Here is a 9,377-nt window from a genome sequence, read left to right as displayed (position 1 = left end):
TTCTTTAGGAAAGGAAAGGGAGCCCTTTCTACAGTGTCCAGACAGATAATCTAATTAGCCAGTCACATGTCGCTGTGGAAACAAACAGCCCCCATCTGCAGAACATTCAACAATGGAGGCCTGGGCTAGGGGCCGGGGCCAGAAAGGGAGCCAGCGAGTGACCGCACATTCGCTCCATAAGATGCACAGACATTGCCCCTTACTTTTTAGGAGGAAAAAAGTGTGTCTTATAGAGCGAAAAATACGGCATCTGAAGGAGCGTCTCCACCCCCATCATCCAGCCCAGATACTGAGGTCCACCTCTGAGAGCCTTCTGGTGGTTCCCTCCCTGAGAGGTGAGGCTACAGGGAACCAGCCTTCTCAGTCATGGCGCTCTCCCTGTGGAATGCCCTCCTGTAAGATGTCAAGGAGGTAAAGAACTATACAACCTTTGGAAGACACCTGAAGGCAAGTTACAGGGAACCAGGCAGAGGGCCTTCTCGGTGGTAGCACCCGCCCTGTGGAACGCCCTCCCACCAGATGTCAAAGAGAAGAACAACTACCAGACTTTTAGAAGACATCTGAAGGCAGCCCTGTTTAGGGAAGCTTTTAATGTTTAACAGACTTTTAATTTTAATACTTTGTTGGAAGCCGCCCAGAGTGGCTGGGGAAACCCAACCAGATGGGCCGGGTATAAATAAATCATTATTATTATTAGGCACTCTCCTGACCTCTGAAGCTGCAATGGGCTCGTGCCCCACAGCCGTTGAATGGTCCAACTCTGCTGTCTGCATCTCTCACCTGAGAGGGAGCCAGTTCTCTACCTGTGGGATAGAAAAACCACATCCTTCTGCTCTTTCCCAACTACATGGTTGTAACATGCACCGTACAGTCAGCACTGGTAGCAGACACAAATGCCAGCCTCACACTCAGCATGGTCTAAGGAGAGAAGGCGTGGTCTGAGAGGGGCAGTGGCCTGGAGAGAGGGCGTGGCCTGGGACAGGTGGAACTGTGAGAGGGGGCGTGGTTTAGGAGAAGGGGTGTGGCCTAGAGAGGAGAGGGTGTGGCCTAGAGAGGAGAGGGTGTGGCTTAGAGGGGGCATCGCCTAGAAAGATGAGTGTTGCCTACACAGATGGGGGTACAGTCATACCTCATGTTACGTTTGCTTCATGTTACGTTTTCTCAGGTTGTGTCCTGCGGCGACCCGAAAGTACCGGAAAGGGTTACTTCTGGGTTTCGCTGCTCGTGCATGCGCTGTAGCGCTAAATCAAGCTTCGCGCATGCGCACAAGCGCCAAATCACACTGCGCACCTGCGCAGATACGGCCTTTTCATGTTGTGAACAGGCCTCCGGAACAGATCCCATTCGCAACCAGAGGTACCACTGCATTGCCTAGGGAGAGGGGTGTGGCCTGGGAGAGGTGGAATTGCTTGTGAATGGGGGCAAGGTCTACGGCAGGCTTCCTCAAACTCGGCCCTCCAGATGTTTTTGGCCTACAACTCCCATGCTCCCTAGCTGGCAGGACCAGTGGTCAGGGATGATGGGAACTGTAGTCTCAAAACACTGGGAGGGCTGAGTTTGAGGAAGCCTGGTCTACAGAGAGGGGGCATGGCCTACAGCAGTGATGGCCAAACTTGGCCCTCTAGCTGCTTTGGGACTACGATTCCCATCATCCCTGACCACTTGTCCTGTTAGCTAGGGACGATGGGAGTTGTAGTCCCAAAACAGCTGGAGGGCCAAGTTTGGCCATCACTGGCCTCAGAGGCCTGGAGGGGAGTGTTCTGCTCTGGTGCATACCATTCTCCCGCCCCAATCACTTACAGGATGACTTTCCTAACCAGGTCAGCTCCCCCCCCCCCGCCTTCTCCATTTCCAAACTGGATTCAGCGAGTGCAAAGCAGCCGTTCCTTTTGCCTCCGCTTTCCAAGAAGCTTCTTCAATTTATCTTGCTGCATTACCGAAACCAGTGCTGATTGTTCTACGGTCCCGGGAAATGAGAGCCTGCACTTTTGCAGATTACCCCAGGGAATCGGCACTCATGGCGCTGCACATTTTGAGAGGCCAGATATGTAATTGGCCGGGGAGGGGATTTGCCAGAGCAATCTCAGGGTGGGAGGGAGGGGGCAGGTGGCTTTGGATTAGGGGGGGGGGGGTTAGAGACACGAGCTGGAGATCTTCAGAGACAAAAGGAAGCACACTCAGGATCCTTTGGGGAAAGCTTGGCAGGGGGTTGGACTCGATGGCCCTTGTGGTCTCTTCCAACTCTATGATTCTATGATTCTAAGCCACGGCTGTATAAATGGACATGATCCTGTTTTACGTCTCTTTTGTTTCAGCAGAAATCGGTGGACCTAAATCAGGCCCTGTCTGCAGAATGCATTTAAAGCAGTATCATACTGTTGTAAACAAAAAATTGCCCTTTTCCCTTACCCAAGATCCCATACAGAGTCCTTACCTAGGTTCCCTATTGGTAGGAGAGAATAACAGAGGCCAACCAGAGAATATTGAGAAGCAAAGCAGCTAGTAAGCTTGATCTTTATTGATCTGTTGCAACAGGGTGCTCCCCTCACACGCAGGAGAGAGGAGGGACCCAGAAAAATGGCGTACAAGGCCTTATAAAGACTTTTGAAATTGCCACCCTGTAGATCAAGACCACCCGCAGAAACATCATACATACATCACAGAAGGGGTGTAACCTAAGACCACCCCTCAGATACATCACACCTACATCACAGAAAAGGCGGTCTAAAACAGAAATTTGAATATTGTTTTTCTCCTGTTGTTGTTTATCTCCTGTCTGGCAGGTTACTTGATTGGATTGCCTGGGGAGCCTGGCCAGTCTTTTGTAGTGATAAATACTTAGTTCCTGGGCCAGGTCACAGGCTCACACCCTATTCATATCTTAAATGTGTGAGGATTTGTGAGGAAAGAGACAATGGGGAGGTTTCCCACTTTGACCTTGCAGAGAAAACGTTTGGCCAGATTAGGAATCAAAATGGTTCCAGGTTGGTCTTCCTGTGCTGATCTATGTATGTGCTTGGTTGGTACACTTACGAACATTACCATATATCTAAGACCATAAAATTCCTATCACAATACCACTTTAAACAGCCACAACACACACACACACCCTGGATCCTGGAAACTCTAGTTTGCTAAGGGTGCAGAGAGATGTTAGGAGAGCCCTTGCTCTCTGGCCGAGCTACAACTCCCAGAGTGCGGTTTAACAATCAATCCCTCTTCCCAGGGAATTATAGCTCTGCATGTGGTTCAGGGAAAGGAGTACGACAAGGCTGTATATTGTCTCCCTGCTTATTTAACTTCTATGCAGAATTCATCATGTGAAAGGCTGGGCTGGATGAATCCCAAGCCGGAATTAAGATTGCCAGAAGAAACATCAACAACCTCAGATATGCAGATGACACAACCTTGATGGCAGAAAGTGAGGAGGAATTAAAGAGGCTTTTAATGAGGGTGAAAGAGGAGAGCGCAAAATATGGTCTGAAGCTCAACATCAAAAAAACGAAGATCATGGCCATTGGGCCCATCACCTCCTGGCAAATAGAAGGGGAAGAAATGGAGGCAGTGAGAGATTTTACTTTCTTGGGCTCCATGATCACTGCAGATGGTGACAGCAGTCACGAAATTAAAAGATGCCTGCTCCTTGGGAGAAAGGCGATGGCAAACCTGGACAGCATCTTAAAAAGTAGAGACATCACCTTGCCAACAAAGGTCCGTATAGTAAAAGCTATGGTTTTCCCAGTAGTGATGTATGGAAGTGAGAGCTGGACCATAAAGAAGGCTGATCGCCAAAGAATGGATGCTTTTGAATTCTGGTGCTGGAGGAGACTCTTGAGAGTCCCATGGACTGCAAGAAGACCAAACCTCTCTATTCTGAAAGAAATCAGCCCTGAGCGCTCACTGGAAGGACAGATCCTGAAGCTGAGGCTCCAAGACTTTGGCCACCTCATGAGAAGAGAAGACTCCCTGGAAAAGACCCTGATGCTGGGAAAGATGGAGGGCACAAGGAGAAGGGGACGACAGAGGACGAGATGGTTGGACAGTGTTCTCGAAGCTACCAGCATGAGTTTGACCAAACTGTGGGAGGCAGTGGAAGACAGGAGTGCCTGGCGTGCTCTGGTCCAGGGGGTCACGAAGAGGCGGACATGACTAAATGACTAAACAACAACAACAACAAAATGTGGTTCAGGGTGTCTCCCAACACCGTCTCAGCATCCTTAATGAACTGCCATGTCCCAGGAACCTTGCTGAAAATGGCAGGGTGCCACTTTTAAATGTACAGCACAGATGGGACCTGAGTTGATCAAGGCACAAGGAACGCCGCGCAGAGGCGTTTCTGCACAAATGGCTCCCCAGGCAACTGAGTGGATGTCCAGGCTCAACCGAGCGTCTCTCTGCTGCTTTAGAGAGCTCAGCATCCACGTCCAAATGAACAGCTAAAAAAATAAATGAAAATAACTAAGCTAGAGGCACCATGACAGCTGCGGTGTTTGGGAAGGAGCTCGTTCTGCCCATTGCAACAGTGACTACCAATATTTTTCTCTCGCTCCTGCTACAAACACAGGGAGAGGTGGTGCATGGAATAACACAAGCTTGGATTCTGGCTCCAAATGACCCTGTTCGTGGGATACTCCTGATCAGGTTTTTGGCTCTCCTTTGCAACAAGGCTGGACCCATCTGCCTGCTCCCTGCAGCTGCTGTTTTCTGCTTTTCCATGGTACACACATTCTCTCTCTCTTGCTCCCATTTAAAGACCCAGCAAAGGTTTGCTGGCCATGATGGCAGAGGTCCATTTGGCGGCAGCTGTCCGCAGCGCTGCAGCCGTATGAAGTGCGGAGCAGAGGGAAGGAAGAAGAGAGAGAGAGAGAGAGAGAGAGAGAGAGAAGGTCAGTTAATTATTTCAACAACTTGACGAGCTGTCGGCTGCCTTTCCGCTGCTGCTTGTGGATTTTTTGCTTGCTGGGTTCCCACAAGCCAAAGAAAACAGCACTGGATGCCTGGGCTGGTGGTTATACTGCAGCATTTGCCTGCACAGGGAAGTGAAATGAAAGCATGGCTGGAACATCGCTGTGCCAGAACAGGGTCATAGTTCTTAGCTGTCTGCTGAAGCCACACTAGAAAACTCAACTCCAAAAATCAAGAATGGGCAATTGTTGTTTAGTCGTGTCCGACTCTTCATAACCCCCTGGACCAGAGCACGCCAGGCCCTCCTGTCTTCCACTGCCTCCCGCAGATTGGTCAAACTCATGTTAGTAGCTTCAAGGACACTGTCCCACCATCTCGCCCTCTGTCGTCCCCTTCTATTAGTAGCCTTGGAGGAAGGGGAAACATGGCGGTTGAGGTCAAGGCGGTGGCCGCCCCTCTGCCACCACCATTGCTGCAGCATCAACGTCCCGAACATGTAGTATTGACTGATTGATTGAGTCCCCGGATTCATTGAAATAAATCTGGTAACCTTACCCTAAGTCTCAAAGCAGCTAACAATCTCCTTTCCCTTCCTTCCCCACAACAAACACGCTGTGAGGTGAGTGATGCTGGGAGACTTCAAAGAAGTGTGACTAGCCCAAGGTCACCCAGCAGCTGCAGGCGGAGGAGCGGGGAAGCGAACCCGGTTCACCAGATTACGAGTCTACCGCTCTTAACCACTACACCACGCTGGCTCTCAAAGGGTGAGAGAGAATGGTCAGGATGCCAAGTGGTTCTCAAAGTGGGTGGTGGGATTACCAGGTTTGGGTGACAAGAGCCCAAGGTGACACTGGAGGTGTAAATGGCTTTCAGGCTCCGGGAAGCCGGTATCGCTGGACCAAATTCATTGATTCCGTTGAATTAATTAAACTAAATTGTTTTAATTGGACGGGGAGCAAATGTGCAATTAATAGTTACCCTTTTGGAATTCCATTGTGTCGTTATCTCCCGTAGTGGGCCATGCAAAACCATTACTCTGAATAATGTTTTTTTATGGGGTAGGGGGAACTATGGAACCAAGGGAGCTAGCGCCCCCCAAAAGTTTGTAGGCTCAAACCTCCTTGTCCAGGGAACCTACAGGACTACCAAGGAAGAGGCTAGCTGGCTCCTTTTGCAACCTGCCTTTGAATTTTCTCCTTCAAGGTCACGTCCCAGGTTCCTTTGCCTCCCCATCTTTTAAACCCAGCTTCTCATCACCATTTTTAATGATAGGAATATTGCACCGGCGTGACTTATAAGTGCTATTCTAAGGGATGGCGAGTCGATATATTTGTTTTCTTGTTTGATATACGGCGGCGAGAGGAAGCCATGGATGAAGTTTATTAAACCTGCCTAATTTTCTATCAGTTCTGAGGACTATCGATCCTGTCCATAGAAGTTATCAGGCTCAGGCGCAAGCATAGGTTAAAAAAAAATCATTTAAACGCGGAGGTGGGGGCGGGGAGGGGGGGGAGAAAGTGATTCTGTAGGGAAGCAGCAGAAAGGGAATATAAAGGACCTTATTTGAATGCAGAGGAAACTATCTTGGATCAATGGGCCAAAGGATGGATATTTTGGGGGTGGGGTCGGGGGGGGGAGGGCAGGGAGGAAGAAGAGATGTTAGAAAGCATGAGTCAAGAAACAGATGAGGCTTTGGAGCCAGTGTGATAGGGGGTGGTACAGATTTCGCATTGAGAATCCTGCCCCCCCCCATCCCATCCCTTGTGCATTTGTGGGATCAACAGGAAGTGGAGGTGTGAAACCACTTCTCGATTAAGACACCCCCCCCCAACCCAGCACAATTGCCCTCTCCCTCCCGGCATGCAGTGTGAGATGAGCTGGTCTCCCAGGGTGAGATTAGCTGGTCGCCATAGGCGAGTAGGGATTTGTGTATTTTTGTCGTCTCTTGTGATTGGCTGGCAGGAGGGGATCCCCCCCATCTATCGCCACACTGCAGCACTGCGTGGGTGAGGTTAGGGGCAGGGGTCTTGGAAATTAGGTTGGTTGGTTGGTTGGTTGATTGATTGATTGATTGATTGATTGATTGGTCTCTTGGCAGAGGGGGGCGAGTACCCTGTTCACTTTTCAGGCGAACAGTGATTCTTCGGCTTACTATCAGAAAGTCCTTCCTGGTGTTTTGTTGGAAACTCTTTCCTTGGCCTTTGAATCAAACAGTAAGAGCTGTTTCGTGGTGGAACCGACTCCCTCCAGAGGTGAAAAGGGTCATGCAACCTAAGAGGGCAGCTATTTAGATCGAAACTTCCATATCCACATGCTCCTTTTATGCTTTTTACATAATTTTTTCCTGCATCTCGGTAGCATTATCTTATGTTGTAGGTCCCCTTGACTCCTATTTTAATTTGTGAAAAATAAAGTATTTCCTCCGGAGGTGGTGGACGCTGCCTTCCTTGGATGCTTGTAAGCAGAGGTTCAGAGGTCACCTAGTTAGGGTTGCTTTCACCGGGATTCCTGCATTGTGGGGGGTTGGACTAGATGACCCGTGGGGTCCCTCCAAAATCCCACTCATTCTCAAACCTTTATTGGCCTATATACAAGATTCCAGTAGGGTTCTGTGCAATGAATTCACTCAGAAGAAGAAGAAGAGTTTGGATTTGATATCTCGCTTTATCACTACCCTAACAAGTCTCAAAGGGACGTGGGTGGCGCTGTGGGTTAAACCACAGAGCCTAGGACTTGCTGATCAGAAGGTCGGTGGTTCGAATCCCCGCGACGAGGTGAGCTCCCATTGCTCTGTCCCTGCTCCTGCCCACCCAGCAGTTCGAAAGCACGTCAAAGTGCAAGTAGATAAATAGGTACTGCTCCAGCGGGAAGGTAAACGGCGTTTCCGTGCGCTGCTCTGGTTCACCAGAAGTGGCTTAGTCATGCTGGCCACATGACCCGGAAGCTGTACACTGGCTCCCTCAGCCAATAAAGTGAGATGAGCGCCGCAACCCCAGAGTCGTCTGCGACTGGACCTAACGGTCAGGGGTCCCTTTACCTTTACCTTTAAGGAGTCGCAAAGTGGCTAACAATCTCCTTTCCCTTCCTCCCCCACAACAAACACTCTGTGAGGTGAGTGGGGCTGAGAGACTTCAGAGAAGTGTGACTGGCCCAAGGTCACCCAGCAGCTGCATGTGGAGGAGCGGGGAAGCGAACCCGGTTCACCAGATTATGAGTCCACCGCTCTTAACCACCACACCATGCTGGCTCTCAGGAAAAAAACCTGCACCTGGCAGTTAAGTTAATATTGCGTAGCATTCACAGTTCCTCATTGTGTGATGGCCTGGGATTCGGATGCTGAACCCGAGGGATCCCAGCCTGCACAGGATTCCCCGCCTCCAGAACCAGCTGAGCCAGGGCTGGGGCATGAGCCTGAAGGGTCCTCACCGGTGCTGGGTCCTCAGACGCAGGCACCAGCTGAGGCTGCTCTGGCTCCTGAGGGGATGGAGGACCCACTGCCTGCAGGTGCTCCACTCTCAGCCCCGTCAGAGGAAGCTGAGGTTGCCTCTGGGTCTGGGAACCCTCCAGCCTCTCCTGAGCTGCAGAGGCTCAGGGCAGAGAGGCGGAGGGAACTAAGTTCCCGCAGGAGGAGGGCTCGCCTCCAGGCCAGGAGAGGCGAGTCACCTGTGGACTGGGGCTGCTCTATGCCTCGGGGCAGATAAAAGCCAGCCAGCCCCAGTCCCAAGTTGCGGGAGCAACATTGTTGGTTGCCAGTTCCTGCCTGTACCCTGTCCTGCTTTCCTGCCGGAGCTCATGACCCGCCCTGGCTCCCTGCTTGCAAGCCTGTTCCTGACTTCACCCGACTCCCATCCCTGCACCCAGCTTCAGCTACTACAGACTGCCTCCCCGTTGCACCTTCAACCACGGACCGGACTTGGACCTCGCCTCTTGGGCAACCCACGGGACCAGCACACGTTGTGTGTTGTGGAAACCTGGCTGCTAAAGTCCGTCCAGTGAAATGATATGGAAGACAGGGGGTTGGACTAGATGACCCCTAGACTCCCTTCCAGCTCTAAAAAATATCTGTGATTCTACTTGATTGGTGCATTCCCGCCCCCCCCCCCCACAATGCCCACAAACAGGACATGAGTACAGCAGCATTCTGCTGCTGCCATCTGGTATTCAATGATGGGTGTTCAGAGCCATGTTGCCTCTCATTCCTCATCGTCCTCCGTGAATTTATCTAATCCCGCTTTGAAGCCATCCAAGTGGGCTCTCCTAATTCTGTATGTGCTGGGTGAAGAAGAATTGTATTTTATCTGTCCCGAAAGCTTTCAGCATTCAGCTGCGTTGGGTGTTAAGGGCTCCTGACGTTATGAGAGGGAGGAAAACTCCTTCCAGTTCAATTTCTCCAACCACCGCTTAAAGGTAAAGGTACCCCTGCCCGTAAGGGCCAGTCTTGCCAGACTCTAGGGTTGTGCGCTCATCTCACT

Source organism: Podarcis muralis, chromosome 18 (genome assembly GCF_964188315.1).
Source record: "Podarcis muralis chromosome 18, rPodMur119.hap1.1, whole genome shotgun sequence".
In the NCBI taxonomy this organism is placed as follows: domain Eukaryota; kingdom Metazoa; phylum Chordata; class Lepidosauria; order Squamata; family Lacertidae; genus Podarcis; species Podarcis muralis.
Note: the sequence above shows the minus strand (reverse complement) of the source record.